Here is a 17,824-nt window from a genome sequence, read left to right on the forward strand (position 1 = left end):
TCTGACTGTGCGACGCTCCTTCAGTGCTGTCCCTCCGTCAGTGCTGAGCTCCCTCAGTACTGTGCCTCGGACAGTGCAGAGCTCCCTCAGTACTACCTCTCTGACAGTGCGACGCTCCCTCAGTGCTGCCCCTCCGACAGTGCAGAGCTCCCTCAGTACTGCCCCTCCGACAATGCAGCACTCCCTCAGTAGTGCCCCTCCGACAGTGCAGAGTTCCCTCAGTACTGAGCCTCCGACAGTGCGGCGCTTCCTCAGTACTGTCCCTCCAACAGTGCAGAGTTCCCTCAGTACTGCACTGAAGTGTAGGCCTAGATTTTGTGCTCAAGGCAGGTAGAATGTGGCACTCAGGAAGCGAGTGATAGTGAGGCTTAGGTGGATCCACAGTCTCGTTCTGTAACAATCAGCATCATGAAGCCTACGAATCATGAATTCTCTTCAATTTAAATTTTTTGACAGCGTGTCATTATAAAGTGCCTACTTAACAACAGCTATTGCACTTCCTAACTATTCATTGTATGAGAAGCACTTTGATCCATTTTGATGATGTGACAAGATGTTATATGAATATAGTTGTTTCCTAAATCATTGAAACTTTGAATACGAGAGAGATGGTTTCAATTAGATAGTTAGGGTGCTCGCTGGCCAAGCTTCGATGGGAGAGTTAGGGTATTGGTGGGATGGGCTTTGGTGTGATAGTTAAGGGACTAGAGCGATGTGCTTTGATGGGAGAGTTAGGGTACTGGAGGGATGGGCTTTGATGAGAGAGTTAGGGTACTGGAGGGATGGGCTTTGATGGGAGAGTTAAGGGACTAGAGGAATGGGCTGTGTTGGGAGAGTTAGGGTACTGGAGGGATGGGCTTTGATGGGAGAGTTAGGGTACAAATGGATGAGCTTTTATGGGTGAGTTATGGTACGATTGGGATGGGCTGTGTTGGGAGAGTTAGGGTACTGGAAGGATGGGCTTTGATGGGTGGGGTAGGGTACGAGAGCGATGGGTTTTGATGGGTGAGTTGGGATATTAGAGGGAGGAGTTGTGCTGCAATATTTTTTTAAACTTCACTTCTTTTGTGTGCTCATAGGATAGATTCACTTACCAGATGACAGACAATTGGTGCCGTCGTGTTTTACTCCCATCTCCGACCAAAGCTCCCTTTGAACGTCACTCTTCACATGGAGTATGGGATTGGAGGACTTCTGCTTATGTTACTTATCTAGGATAGAATAGCATGGGGGCCCCTCTTGTATCCACAGACTATTTGTTAAGGAACGGGGGCATCATGGTCGATCCTGATCCTGGTCATCTAACACCCACATCTTAGATGTCACTGGATTGTGATCAGGAGCAACAACAACAACTTGCATTTATATAGCGCCTTTAACATAGTGAAACATCCAGAGGTGCTTCACAGGAGTATTATGAGATAATAAAATTTGACACTGAGCCACATAAGGAGAAATTAGGGCAGGTGACTTTGGTCAAAGAGATAGGTTTTAAGAGGCATCTTGAAGGGGGAAAGAGAGGTAGAGAGGCAGAAAGGTTTAGGCAGGGAGTTCCAGAGCTTAGGGCCCAGGCAGCTGAAGGCACGGCCACCAATGGTTGAGCGATTATAATCAGGGATGCTCAAGAAGGCAGAATTAGAGGAGCGCAGACATCTTAGGGGTTGTGGGGCTGGATGAGGTTACAGAGATAGGGAGGGGCAAGGCCATGGAGGGATTTGAAAATAAGGATGAGTATTATGAAATCGAGGTCTTGCTTAACCAGAAGCCAATGTACGTCAGCGAGCACAGGGGATGATGGGTGAGCGAGATTCGGTGCGAGCGAGGACACGGGCAGCCAAGTTTTCGATCACCTCCAGTTTACGTAGGGTAGAATGTGGGAGGCCAGCCAGGAAGGTGTTAGAATAGTCAAGTCTGGAGGTAACAAAGGCATGGATGAGAACTTCAGCATCGGATGAGCTTAGGCAAGGGTAGAGATGGGCGATGTTGTGGAGGTGGAAGTAGGCGGTCTTAGTTATGCTGCAGATATATGGTTGAAAGCTCATTTCAGGGACAAATATGACACCAAGGTTGTAAAATGCATTCACTTGAACGGAATCAGTAAAATAAGTTACACTTTTAAAGAGAATAAACATTTATTCTCTGAAACACTATGTTACAGATTCCAGCTTTGTATTTGATATTCTGTTGGGTTCAGTGCCAGAAACCTCACCCACAAGTGGGCACAAAGGGTAATGGAAATCTAGAACTCTCGGCCCAAAAAACTGTTAAAGCTGGGGATCAAGTGAAAATTTTCAAGACTGGGATGATAGAATTTTATTGGTGAAGGGTATTAAGGGTTACAGAATCAAGGTGGGCAAATGGAGTCACGGTACAGATCATCCATAATCTAATTGAATGGCGGAACAGGATCGATGGGCTGAGTGGCCTCTCCTGTTCCTAATTTTCTGTCACCCCACCTGTCCTACAATCAGGGGAGTACCTTCACTGCCCTGTGACAGTGTGACCCGGCGGGGGGCCGGGGAGAGAGGCGGGGGGGGGGGGGGGGGGGCGTTATAATATAAAAAACTCTTGTTATGTGAACAGGAAACTATAATCTCACAGGTGCTCCCACAGGCATTTTTCCGATATTCTGCAGGGCAGATTGATAAACCTTCCAGTGGATAAGGACACTTATACATCAACAAACTGGTTTATTTTGCATGTAATATACGAATAAACAAAATCAAATTTACAGTAAATTTCAGTTGATTTCAAAATACTCCTCATAATACAGAAAATAACACAACTCGCTGTTCCTGGTAACGGTACAAATTCAATGATACTTACCAGAAAATCTCTGAAACTAGTCAGTGCTAACCCTGGGAAGATATTCTCTCCCTGTGTCTGCCTTCAACTTGTGAATTCTACAGACATTCTCTCCTTTCTTATTTAGCTGCACGGGAAACCAAAGACCTGACAACTGACCCTCTCCTATCACTAGATCAGGGATTGGCTACTTCAGCTGCCAGTTAAACACCTCCCCACCCACCACTGAACCCAGAACCTGCCCCATTGGACCCAGAACCGCCCCCCCCCACACTGAACCCAGAACCCCTTCACTGAACCCAGCACTCCCTCACAGAAACCCAGAGCCCCCCCCCTACTGAACCCAGAACCCTCTCACTGAACCCACAACCCCTCCGACTGACTCCAGAACCTCCCCACTGAACCCACAACCCACCCCCGACTGAACCCAGAACCTCCCCACTGAACCCACTGCCCCCTCCCCCACTGAACCCCCCCACTCAACCAGAACCACCCCCCACCATTGAACCCAGACCCCCCCACTGAAACCAAACCCCCCCCACTGAACCCAGAACCCGCCCCCCCCAACTGAACCCAGAAACCCCCGCCCGCTGAACCCAGAACACATGCTGAACCCAGAACCCCGCCTCACTGAACCCCAACCCCCCACTGAACTCCGAACCCCCCCCACTGAACCCAGACCCCCCCCCACTGAACCCAGACCCCCCCCACTGAGCCCAGAACCCCTCCACTGAACGCAGAACACTCCTCCACTGAATGCAGAACACCCCATCCATTTAACCCAGAACACCCCCCCACTGAACCCAACCTCCCCGTCCCCCACTGAACCCAGAACACCCCTCCACTGAATAAAGAACCTGCCCAACTGAAGCCAGAACACCCCATCCATTGAACCCAGAACACCCCCCAATGAACCCAACACCCCCCTCCCCCACTGAACCCAGAACACCCCCCACTGAACCCAGAACGCCCCTCCCACTGAACCCAGAACCACCGCCACAGAACCCAGAACCCCTCCCCACTGAACTCAGAAACCCCCCCACTGAACCCAGAAACCCCCCCCCACTAAACCCAGAACCCCCCCCCCCACTAAACCCAGAACCCCCTCCCACTGAACCCAGAACCTGCCCCACTGAACCCAGAACCCCCCCCCACTAAACCCAAAAGCCCACCACTGAACCCAAACCCCCTCCCCACTGATCCCAGAACCCCTCCCCACTGAACCCAGAACCCCCACACTGAACCCAGAAACCACCCCACTGAACCCAGAACCCGCACCCCCCCCACAGAACCCAGAACCCGCCTGCCCCCCTCCACTGAACCCAGAACCGCCCTACTGAACGCAGAACCCACCCACCCACTGAACCCAGAACTCCCCACTGAACCCAAAATCCGCCCCCCACCACTGAACCAAGAAGCCCCCTCCCACTGAACCCAGAATCCCTCCCACTGAACCCAGAACACCCCACTAAACCCAGAACCCCCCCTACTGAACCCAGAACTCACCCCCACTGAACCCAGAACCCCCCCGCCACTGAACACAGAACCCTTCCCACAGAACCCAGACCCCGCCGAACCCAGAACACTCACTGAACCCAGAACCTCCCCCACATTGTTCACAGACCCCCCACTGAACCCAGAATCCCCCCACTAAACCTAGACCCCCCCCACTGAACCCAGAACCTCCGCACTGAACCCAGAACCCCCCCACACTGAACCCAGAAACCCCCCCACTGAACCCAGAAACCTCCCCCCACTGAACCCAGAACCCCCCCTACTGAACCCAGAACCTCCAACCCCACTGAACCCAGAACCCCCCACTGTACCCAGAACCCCCCCACTGAACCCAGACCCCCCCACCCCCACTGAACCCAGAACCCCACCCCACCCCCACTGAACCCAGAACCCCTTCCACTGAACCCAGACCCCCCTGAACCCAGAACACTCCACTGAACCCAGAACCACACCCCACTGAACACAGAAATCCCCCCCCACTGAACCCAGAACCCGCCCCCCCCCACTGAACCCAGAACTCCACTACTGAATCCAGAACCCCCCCCAACTGAACCCAGAACTTCCCCCCCACTGAACCCAGAACCCTCCTCCACTGAACCCAGAACTTCCCCCCCACTGAACTCAGAACCCCCCTCCACTGAACCCAGAGCACCCCACTGAACCCAGAACCCCCCCACTGAACCCAGAACCCCCCCATGAACCCAGACCCCCCCACCCCCACTGAACCCAGAACCCCACCCCACCCTCACTGAAACCCAGAACCCCCCCTACTGAACCCAGAACCTCCCACCCCATTGAACCCAGAACCCCCCCCCCCCAACTGAACCCAGAACTTCCCCACCACTGGACCCAGAACCCCTCACCCCATTGAACCCAGAACCCCCCCACTGAACCCAGACCCCCCCACTGAACTCAGAACCCCCCCATTGAACTCAGACCCCCCACTAAACCCAGAAACCCTGCCCCCACTGAACCCAGAACCTGCCCCAATGAACCCAGAACCTCCCCCCCCCCCCACTGAACCCAGAAGCCCCCACCCCCTCCCACTGAAACCAGAACCCCCCCCCACCAAACCCAGAACCTGCCCCATTGAATGTGGAGCCTCTCATCTGGAACCTTGATGGCCCATTCAGCTATGACTCCACATTGTACTCAGAAGAATGAACTTATTCGAACATATTGGCTGTCGCTGTCATGGTAATATCCCAATGTGCTCCATTGTCTCAAGCTGATGTGGTATGTGAGAAATGCCATTTCTATAGCTGCTGTCTCTGGGCCTAATCCATAGTTCTGAAAGCCAGGGATGTTGTGTTGATTTAATGTCCTGTGATCTGACGTTAACTAAATGGCAATGTCTCACTATAACTTAAACCAAGTTCCTTCTTAGGCCACGTTGTCAAAAATCTCGAAGCACAGCAGTTTCTCTACCTTTATTACTGTGCACAGAGCAGTGAGTACCTTTGAGAAAGTTATATCTACCCAGAATAAATTAGATGTGTAATTACCTCCAATACAATTAATCCTTGTTAATTCTGACAGTTTAATTAAGGAAAATCCCCCCTTTTATTAAATTAACTGCATTAAACTCAAATCATAAATGATAATTGCCTACGGATAGCAGACAGATTAGAGGGCACGCATTAATACAGACAGAAACATAGCACAGGCTGTAGAGCCCAAACACTGCACACAAATAGGTGAGGAGGTGCCTCTCACACCTCTCTCACTCCAGGTTAGGACACAAGAAAACACGTCATCTGATAGGGAAACCTTCTCTCCTCCAGCATCCAAAACTCTCTCTCTCTTCATCACAACCTTCCTTGTCTTTCTGTTTTATTGGTCCTAATACCCTCAGTGCTCCCCTGAACTTTTCTTTTCAACTCCCTCGTCCTACACACACTTCCTCCTGCCTGCCAGGTGTCAGTCATAGCTCAGTGGGTGACACTCTCGCCTCTGTGTTAGAAGGTTGTGGATTCAAGCCCCACCCCAGAGACTAGAGCACATAGTCTAGGTTGACACCACAGTACAGTACTGAGGGAGTGCTGCACTGTCGGAGATGCCGTCCTTCGGATGAGACATTAAACCAAGGCCCTGTCTGCTCTCTCAGTTGGATGTAAAAGATCCCATGGTACTATTTCAAAGGAGAGCATGGGAGTTCTCCCCGGTGTCCTGGGTCCAATATTCATCCCTGAACCAACATTACTAAAAAAAGATGATCTAGTTATTATCTCATTGCTGTTTGTGGAAGCTTGCTGTGTGCAAGTTAGCTGCCACCTTTCCTACATGACAACAGGGACTACACTTCAAAAAGTACTTCTTTGGCTGTAAAGCACTTTGGGACATCATGAAAGATGCTAATTAACTGCAAGTTTCTTTCGTGCATCTGCATTGCGGTTGGTTTCTTTGAACAGAGGAGGCTGAGGGGAGACCTTATTGAGGTGTATAAAATTATGAGGGGCCCAGAAAGAGTGGATAGAAAGGACCTGTTTCCCTTAGCAGAGGGGTCAACAACCAGGGGGCATAGATTTAAAGTAATTAGTAGAAGGATTAGAGGAGAGTTGAGGAGAATCTTTTTATCCCAGAGGGTGTTGGGGGTCTGGAACTCACTGCCTGAAAGGATGATAGAGGCAGAAACCCTCATCGCATGTAAAAAGTATTTGGATTTTCACTTGAAGTGCTGTAACCTACAGGGCTATGGAGCAAGAGCTGGAAAGTGGGATTAGGCTGGATAGTTCTTTTTCACCCTGCACAGACATAATGGGCTGAATGGCTTCCTTCCGTGCTGCAATTTTCTACAATTCTAACCATCTATGTGTGCAATGAAAAAGAGGTGTGTGTGTATCACTTTGGGTAAGAGCACATGTGTGTCAGTGTAATTCTGTGTGCAATAGTCTGAGTGTGTCTTTCTGTGCTTGTGCTTAAAGATATTCCTATGTAACTGTGTGAAAGTTATGTTTGCATGTAAGTGTAATTGTGTGACAGTCTGTAAGTGTAAGTGTTTCTGAGTGTATGTCATGTGAGAGCAAGAGTATGCAAGTTTGTTTTGAGATGTTTTGTATGTTAACCACACTTTAGAAATTCAAGTTGTGGATGTAGGTGAGTGTGAGCAAGAGCATATGTGTGTGAATGAGCATGAGTGTGATTGTGATTGTGAGCATGAGTGTGAGTGAGCATGAGTGTGAGTGAGCATGAGTGTGAGTGAGCATGTGAGTGTGTGTGTGAGAGTGAGTCTGAGAGTGTGTGTGTGCGTAAGCATGTGTGTGTGAGTGTGAGTGTGAGTGTGAGTGTGAGTGTGAGTGTGAGTGTGAGTGTGAGTGTGAGTGTGAGTGTGAGTGTGAGTGCGTGTGAGCATGAGTGTGAACATGAGTGTGAACATGAGTGTGTGTGTGTGAGTGAGCATGAGTGTGTGTGAGTGTGTGAGTGAGCATGAGTGCGATTGTGTGTGTGTGCGAGTTGTGAAAATGTGTGTGAGTGTATGTGTGAGTCTGTGTGTGAGTGAGCCTGAGTGTGTGTGTGTCACGTGAGAGCAAGAGTGTATAAGTTTGTTTTGAGATGTTTTGTACATTAACCGTGCTTTATAAATGCAAGTTGTGGATGTAGATGAGCAAGAGCATATGTGTGTGAGTGAGCGTGAGTGTGATTGTGAGCATGAGTGGAGTGTGTATGTGTGTGTATGTGAGTCAGTGTGTGCGTATGTGTGTGAGTGAGCATGTGTGTGAAGTGTGTGTGAAGTGTGTGTGAAGTGTGTGTGAAGTGTGTGTGAAGTGTGTGTGTATGTAATGGAGCATGAATGTGTGTGTGTGTGCGTTTGTGCGTGCGTTTGTGCGTGCGTTTGTGTGTGTGAGTGTGTGTGTATCAGAGTGTGAGTGAGTGTGAGTGAGTGTGTGCGAGTGTGTGTGAGTGTGTGATGGAGCATGAATGTGTGTGTGTGTTTGTGTGTGTGAGCGTGAGTGTGTATGTGTGTGCGTGTATGTGTGTGCGTGTATGTGTGTGTGTGTGTGTGTGTGTGTGAGTGTGTGTGTATAAGAGTGTGAGTGAGTGTGTCTGTGAGTGTGTGTGTGGTGGAGCATGGGTGTGAGTATGTGAGTCTGTGAGTGTGTGTGTGTGTGAGTGTGTGTGTGAATGTGAGTGAGTGTGTGAATATGTGTGAGTGCGTGTGAATGAGTATGTGCGTGTATGTGTGAGTGTGTGAGTGTGTATGTGCGATGGAGTGCGTGTGTGAGTGTGTGTGTGTGTGAGTGAACACGAGTGTGAGCACCAGTGTAAGAGTGCTCATTGCGATCCTTTATCCAGTGAACTTTAGGAGAGCAAAGGAACGAGTGCCCACTGACAGTAAAGCATGCAGAATTAAGATGGACAAATTTTGAACCTGTCTTTGTACCTTTCTAAGATTTATCTTTATATACACGTCATATTGGGATGGGTGAAATATCCTGTTATGGTTCGCTGACTGTTTCATCCAAATTCACTGCATAATTTTACATTAAATATCCAAATAAAGCAAAAGTATTCAGCAGGGTGTAAATGCGCTGCAGTAACTTGTGCAGATTGAGTTAGTGGGTCTCGGGCAGAGCGTCGGTGTGGGGAGTGAGGGGGGCGGGGCTTAATACTGTAAAATCTCTGGAGGAATGTTGAAATATAGAATATAGAAAGTTCAGAGGTGAAATTAGAAAGGATATTAGGAATGCTAAGAGAGAGCATGAAAAATTCTTGGCAAGTAAAATCAAGGAAAACCCAAAGATGTTTTATAAATATATGTGAAGAGCAAGAGGTAACTAAAGAAAGGGTAGGGCCTATTAGAGACCATGAGGATAATCTGTGTGTGGAGGCAGAAGATGTTGGTGTGGTTCTTAATGAATACTTTGCGTCTGTTTTCACAAAGGAAAGGGGCAATGCAGATACTGCTATTGGGGAGGAGGAGTGTGACATTCTGGATGAAATAAACATAGTGAGAGGGAAGATATTAAAGGGTTTAGCAGCTTTGAAAGTGGATAATCCCCAAGCCCAGATGAAATGCATCCTAGACTGCTGAGTGAAGCAAAAGAGGAAGTAGCAGAGGCCTTGACCAACATTTTCCAGTCCTCTTTGGATTCAGGCATGGTACCAGAGGACTGGAGGACTACAAATGTTGTATCCTTGTTTCAGAAGGGAGAAAGGAACAGGCTGAGCAATTACAGGCCTTTCAGCCTAACCTCAGTGGTCAGAAAATTATTGGAAAAATTCCTGAAGGAAAGGATAAATCTACATTTAGAAAGGCAAGGATTAATCGGGGACAGTCAGCATGGATTTGTTAAGGAAAGATCATGTTACATAAGAACATAAGAACATAATAAACAGGAACAGGAGTAGGCCACACGGCCCCTCAGGCCTGATCTGCCATTCAATAAGATCATGGCTGATCTGATCATGGACTCAGCTCCTCTTCCCCCCCCCGCTCCCCATAACCCCTTATTCCCTTATCTTTTAAGAAACTGTCTATTTCTGTCTTAAATTTATTCAATGCCCCAGCTTCCACAGATCTCTGAGGCAGCGAATTCCACAGATTTACAACCCTCAGAGAAGAAATGTCTTCTCATCTCTGCTTTAAATGGGCGGCCCCTTATTCTAAGATCGTGCCCCCTAGTTCTAGTCTCTCCCATCAGTGGAAACATCCTCTCTGCATCCACCTTGTCAAGCCCCCTCATAATCTTATACGTTTCGATAAGATCACCTCTCATTCTTCTGAATTCCAATGAGTAGAGGCCCAACCTACTTAACCAATCCTCAAAAGTCAACCCCCTCATCCCCGGAATCAACCGAGTGAACCTTCTCTGAACTGACTCCAAAGTAAGTATATCCTTTAGTAAATATGGAAACCAAAACTGCACGCAGTATTCCAGGTGTGGCCTCACCAATACCTTATTATAGCTGTAGGAAGATCTCCCTGCTTTTATACTCCATCCCCTTTGCAATAAAGGCCAAGATACCATTGGCCTTCCTGATCACTTGCTGTACCTGCATACTATCCTTTGGTGTTTCATGCACAAGTACTCCCAGGTCCCGCTATATTGTGGCACTTTGCAATCTTTCTCCACTTAAATAATAACTTGCTGTTTGATTTTTTTTCTGCCAAAGCGCATGACCTCACACTTTCCAACATTATACTCCACCTGACAAATTTTCGCCCACTCACTCATCCTGTCTATCTCCTTTTGCAGATTTTTTGTGTCCTTCTCACACATTGCTTTTCCTCCCATCTTTGTATCGACAACAAACTTGGCTACATTACACTCAGTCCCTTCTTCCAAGTCGTTAATATAGATTGTAAATAGTTGGAGTCCCAGCACTAATCTCTGCAGCACCCCACTAGTTACTGGTTGCCAACCACTGAATGAACCATTTATCCCGACTCTCTGTTTTCTGTTAGTTAGCCAATCCTTTATCCATGCTAATATATTACCCCCAACCCAGTGAACTTTTATCTTGTGCAGTAACCTTTTATGTGGTACCTTGTCAAATGCCTTCTGGAAGTCCAAATACACCACATTCACTGGTTCCAGTAACCAGTGTTTGACTAACCTAATTGAATTTTTTAAGGCGGTAACCAGGAGAGTTGATGAGGGTAGTGCGTACGATGTAGTATATATGGACTTTAGCAAAGCTTCTGATAAGTCCCACATGGCAGATGAAGGTAAAAGCACATGGGATTCAGGGCAAAGTGGCAAGTTAGATCTAAAATTGGCTTGGAGGTAAGAAGCACAGGGTAACGGTTGATGGATATTTTTGTGACTGGAAGGATGTTTCCAGTGGGGTTCCGCAGGGCTCAGTACTGGGTTACTTGCTTTTTGTGGTATACATCAATGATCTAGATTTGATATAGGGGGTATGATTAAGAAGTTTTCAGATGACACTAAAATTGGCTGTGTGGTTAATAATGAAGAGGAAAGTCAGGGACTGTAGAAGGATATTAATCTACTGGTCAAGTGGGCAGAACAGTGGCAAATGGAATTTAATCCAGAGAAGTGTGAGATAATTCAATTGGAGAGGGCTAATAAGGAAAGGGTATACACATTAAATGGTAGGCCACTTAGAAGTGTAGATGAACAAAAGGACCTTGGAGTGCTTGTCCACAGATCCCTGAAAGTAGCAGGCCAGATGGATAAGGTGGGTAAGAAGGCATATGGAATGCTTGCCTTTATTGGTCGAGGCATAGAATACATGAGCAGGGAGGTTATGCTTAAATTATATAATACACTGGTTAGACCACAGCTGGAATACTGCATGCAGTTCTGGTCACTGTATTATAGGAAGGAAGTAATTGTACTGGAGAGGGTGCAGAGGAGATTTACAAGGATGCTGCCTGCAATGGAGAATTTTAGCTTTGAGGACAGGTTGGATAGGCTGGGGTTGTTCTCATTGGAACAGAGGAGGTTGAGAGAAGACCTCATTGAGGTGTATAACATTTTGAGAGGCCTAGATATAGTGGAAAGAAAGGGCCTATTTCCTTTGGTGGAGGGGTCAATTACGAGGGGGCATAGGTTTAAGGTGGTTGCTGGAAGGTTTAGAAGGGATTTGAGGGGAAGCTCCTTCATGCAGAGGGTTGTGGGGGTCTGGAACTCACTGCCTGGAAGGATGATGGATGCAGAAACTCTTAGCACATTTAAGAGGTGCTTGGATGGGCATTTGAAGTGCCGTAACCTGCAGGGTTATGGACCTAGAGCTGGTAAGTGGAAGTAGACTGGATAACCTCTTGTTGGCTGGTGCAGATACGATGGTAAGTACTGCAGGGAATCGAATATGGCCAGGGTGATCTCCTGGACTAGTTCTGGATTGGTCGGAGTAGAATCTTCCCAGATTTTGTTCCCCAATTGGCATGGGCTTTAATCTGTTTTTTTGCCTGTCCCAGGAGATCGCATGGCTCTGGGTGGGGTGTAAAATGTTGCGATATATGGGGTATCGCAGTTGTGTGGGCGGACTGGTTGAACCAAATGCTCTTTACCTGTCCGTCATTGTTCATAGGTTTATATTTAACCTTCAGGGCTGCTGACCGAGGGCCGTGCGGCTCTTTGTCGGCCGGCGAGGACACGATGGGCTGAACTTGCCTCCTTCTGCACTGTAAATTTCTATATTCCTATGTTTCTAAGTAGCCTCACTATACATGGGTTGGGGGCGGGGGCAGGGGAGTGGTAATTCAGCCAGGGATCAGGTTTAAAAAAAAAAAAATTTTAATTTTTCGTTGCCAATCTTTCCAATTCTTTGTCAAATCACAAACGCCAGAGGTCACCTTGCACACATCAAGGATCACTCTGCGCCAATGCTCTTAGCCAAAAGGCCGAGAGCCACTGCACCGTTCCTGGAAGTACTGCAATACCAGGTTCGTGCCATGGAGGTGGATGGGTCAGGCCCCCCACACACCTCCGTGGAGATGGATGGGTCAAGCCACCCCACCCACCTCCTATTTTTCAGGCGGCTGATGGTTATCCAGAGACCCTTGCTAAAATGTACGTTGAGACTGAGTAAGGACAGGGGTGAGGCTCGAGAGGCTATGCCCTCCACAGTTGAATAGGGCTTACTTGCGCAAGAATATCGGAGGAGGGGAGGGGGAGGGGAGGAGGTGAGAAAAAGGTGGTGGTGGGCGAGTGGGGGAGAATATAGGTTAACCCAAGGCGTCCATTAGCAGAGAGACAGAGTGGGCCAGACCGCTCTCCCCCCCACTCCCCCACCAACCCCGAACCCGAAACACACACACATGGGCTGGGGGAGACTGCAGAGGAAATTGAACAATATTTATTCTTGGGAGGCGGCAATTTATCGTCCGTCTCTAGCTGCCTTGAGAAGGTGAAGCTAAGCCGCATTCTAGCAGTTTGATAGACTGGCTATTTCAGAGGGCAGTTAAAAATCAACCACATTGGTGTTGGACTGGAATCACATATAGGCCCAGACCGGGTAAGGACGGCAGGTTTCCTTCCCTAAAGGACATCAGTGAACCGGTTGTGTTTCTATGACAATCCGACAGTTTCATGGTCACTGTTACTGGGACCAGATTTTTATTTCCAGATTTTTAAAACTGAATCCGTTCTCGGGATTGTTGGCACAGTAACAGGATCCGCACACTGGCTGAACCTTCAACAGGGGCGGGGGGCACTGGTTCGCACTCGACTGGATACTGCATCTGCTCTGAGATTTTAGAGTGAAATGTGATTATTTCCGAAGAGCCCAGATTCTGCCCCAGCAGCTGAGGTTTACTGACTTTGCACCGCCCAGGCCCGGCCCGGGGGATTCCCTCCATCACTGCCTCCCCTGTCACTCTATCCCATCCTTATGGGAGCGCTCCCCCAGCCTCGGCCGGTGATGCAGTCCCTCACTGTGACTCCCTCCCTCCTACTTCTCCTCGCTGCTCCCCACGGAGGGGCACGCCCGCTCACACCTCCCCCCCCCCCCCCCCGTTCACACCCGCTCACACCCCCCGGTCACACCCGCCCCCCTCCCCGCTCACACCCCCCTGTCACACCCGCCCCCCTCCCCCGCTCACACCCCTCTGTCGTCCCCCCCCCCCCCGCCGCTGACCCACCCTCCCCGCTGCCCCCCCCCCCTCCGGTCACATTCTTCCCCCCTTCCCCGCCCCCGCTGACCCCCCATCCCCGGACACACCCGCTCACACCCGGTCATCTCCTCGCCCAGCTCACACCCGCTTACCTCTCGCCCCCACCCCCCCCCCCCCCCGGCACCCCCCCGCTCACACCGCCCGGCGCTAAATCATCGCCAGAGAACCGCAAGACAGAAAGCTGGGCCGGTCTGTGTGCCTCTCATCTAGCTATCTCTTTACCCATCTCTCTCCAGCCTTCTCCCTCTGTGAGCATCTCCTTCTCTCAGTCTCTGATTCTCTCAGTCTCTCTGATTCTCAGTCTCTGATTCTCTCTGTGTCTCGGATTCTCTCTCTGTCTCTCTGATTCTCTCTCAGTCTCTCTCTCTTTTAGTCTATCTATCTTTCTGTCTGTCTCTCGGTCTACCTCTTTTTGTCTCCCTGTCTCTCTCTCTCTCTCTCTTTCTGTCTCTCTGTCACTCTCAATCTCTGTCACTCAGTCCCTGTCGCATTCTTCGCTGTCACTGTCTCTCTCTCTTTCTGTTTCTTTCAGTCTACCTCTCTTTTTGTCTCCCTGTCTCTCGCTCAGTCTCTCTCTCTCTGTCACTCAGCCTGTCTGTAGTTCTCTCTCTCTTCCGGACATGTATTCGAACCTCTATCAGTATATTCCTGTTGCCTGTTTCCCATTCTGTTCTAATCGGGCGGTTGTTGATGGATGTTAACAATCGGCCTTTAGCCAACTCATGTTACAATCCCTAGGATCTTGGATTCTTGAAACAGGCCGAGACACGGCAGCGAGCTGAAGCTTGGGAGAGTTGTACAAATCGCGACAACAGTACATGTTCAACGGGATAAATCCCCATCGCCCGCTGTCTAAAATCCGCACACATCCCCGGGAAGAGAAAGGATTGAATTGAAGGAAGTTCCCTGATGCGGGGGGAGAAACTGAGATTTAAGATTCAGACATATTCAGTGTGAAACTCACCGGACTGCAATTAAACCAGTTATCTTATTTAAATCCGTTACATCGGCAGTAAATTAAAGAAGTAAAATATTATCCATAGTATCGGAGTAATTTAAATATACAGAATACATTGGAAGCTAGGGAAACTATATAATTATACATAAACGAAATTCTATCCAATGTATGGGGAATAAGGGATTTCCGTGTGATATAGGAAGTGAGGAAACTGTATATAATGCATAGAGAAAGTAACTAAATTATAGATTATGCAGAAATTAAACATATATATAAGGTTACATATGCAGTAAGTTACATTAATTTAAACATTTTAGACAGATTCCTATATAATTATTATATTGAGAATATTTAAATAATGTGTCGAGTATATCATTCATAGAATCATAGAAATTTACATCACGGAAGGAGGCCATTCGGCCCATCGTGTCCGCGCTGGCCGACAAAGAGCTACCCAGCCTAATCCCACTCTATTCCCATCCCATTCTTCCTTTTTTATTGAGGTGCCTGTAAAATATTTCACGATGTTGTTTTATGTTCCTTGATGATTTACTGAGGCCCCTTCACCGCTGGAGGGGGAGACTGGAGGCTGGGGTCTGGGGCCGGCTTCACAGATTCAGTCCTTCAACCAAATTCTTTCTGCTCTCGGAAGAGATGGACAATTCAAAAAATATGTTCGCATCAATAACCTTTCTCATTTAATTTAGTGGTTATAATATCAGAACCTCGAGCTAACTCCTGAAAGATGGAAATCTGACCGAATATATCAAATATAAAAAGCAGGTAAAAGAGGGCGGGTTACCCCGGAGAGTGCAGAACCGACCTCAGACGGATAGTCACACACACACACACACAGATACTTAGATATATACACACTCACACACACACACAGATGCACACACACACTCAGATATACACACTCAAATATATATACACACACACACTCACAGATATACACACACAAACAGATATACACACTCACACATTCGTCGATATACACACTCACACAGATATACACACTCACACACACACACACACACTCACTTATACACACTCACACATTCACATATACACACTCTTATACACACTCACAAATATACACACACACTCACAAATATACATACTGACACACACACTGACACACACACATATATACACACTCACACAAACACACACTCACAAATATACACGTTCACACACTCAGATATTCACACTCACACACACATTCACACACACTCACAAATATACACACTCACAGATATACACACGCACATATACACACTCACACACACACAAATAAAAACACACACAAACACACTCAAATATACACACTCGCACACTGACACACACACTGTCACACACTCACAAATATACACACTGGCACACACAGACACACACTCACAAATATACACATTCACATACACACACACACACACTCACAAATATACACTCACACACACACTCACAAATATACACACTCACACGCATACACACACACACATATATATATATACACACACTCACTCTTCCAAGGGATTGCCGCCTGGGATTAGTTTTTTTTAAATAAACCCCAGTTATTACTATTATTACCATTACGATTATTACTGCTATTACTGAAATAATTAATATTAATGTTGTTAATACGATCATTCCTATTTCTACTCTCATTTTCCTTTTTACGCATTACACAGAGGTACATAAAACGTACGGCACAGAAACAGGCCATTCGGGCCAACCGCTCTGTGCCGGTGTTTATGCTCCACACCAGCCCCCTCCCACCCTCTTCATCTCACCCCATCACCATATCCCTCTATTCCTTTCTCCCTCGTGTGTTTATCCAGCTTCCGCTTAAATGCATCGATACTATTCGTCTCAACCCCTCCCTGTGGCAGCGAGTTCCACATTCTCACCACTCTCTGGGTAAAAACGTTTCTCCTGAATTCCCTGTTAAATTTATTAGTGACTGTCTTATATTTATAGCCCCTAATTCTGGTCTCACCCGCAAGTAGAAACATCTTCTCTACGTCTACCCTTTGTAAATCGTAAAGCGTTCTATCGGGTCACCCCTCAGCCTTCTCTTTATTGAGAAAAGAGCCGCAGCCTGGTCAGTCTTTCCCGATAGTTATAACCCCTCAGTTCTGGGACCATTCCAGTAAATCTGTTTTGCACATTCTCCAGTGCATCTTTTTATAATATGGCGACCACAACTGTTCACAGTGCTCCAAGTGTGGTCTAACCAAGGTTCGATAAGAGTTTAACATCATTTCTCGTCTTTTCAATTCCATTCCTCTAGCAACTAATATTGATATTGTCATTACTGCTATTATTACGATGGTTTACATATTTTAATGTGGATAATTTGACCCATTGCTGAATTAACCGACTTATTGACGGATCCGTTTAGAATCTGAGCGTGAGCGGTCCCGGGTCCCGGGGCTGGGTGTGAGCGGTCCCGGGTCCCGGGGCTGGGTGTGAGCGGGCTCGGATAATGCGCCAATTCAATGTCCCCCAAATCTCCCTCTCTCTGAATCCGGCGCCGCTTCACAAAACAAAGCAACACCGAATGTCCTCGAGCTTTACTGGTTCCAGTGTTGAAGTTTCAAGCCGAGTTTTGAAATAGAATTGCAAGAGGAGATTGGAGAGAGCAGGATGATCTCTCGCGGAGGGCGGCTAGAATCCTGGTCTGGAACCTCAGCCGCTCCCGGGAACTGGAATCGCTGCAATCTGACCGGGAGACCACCGGGGCTCTGAGTCCAACATTTCTCGCCGCTTCTTCTGATTACCCGCTCCCGGGTTCATTCAGACCATTCAAAACACATACCTGTGCCACATCTAAACCCATACACATGTAAATCTATATTGTATATTCATCTATATTCTATCAAGCGTATATATACGTGTGTGTATATATATATATATATATCTATATGTATATATATATATACACACACACATTTTTCTGA

This window comes from Pristiophorus japonicus, chromosome 3 (genome assembly GCF_044704955.1).
Source record: "Pristiophorus japonicus isolate sPriJap1 chromosome 3, sPriJap1.hap1, whole genome shotgun sequence".
Lineage (NCBI taxonomy): Eukaryota > Metazoa > Chordata > Chondrichthyes > Pristiophoridae > Pristiophorus > Pristiophorus japonicus.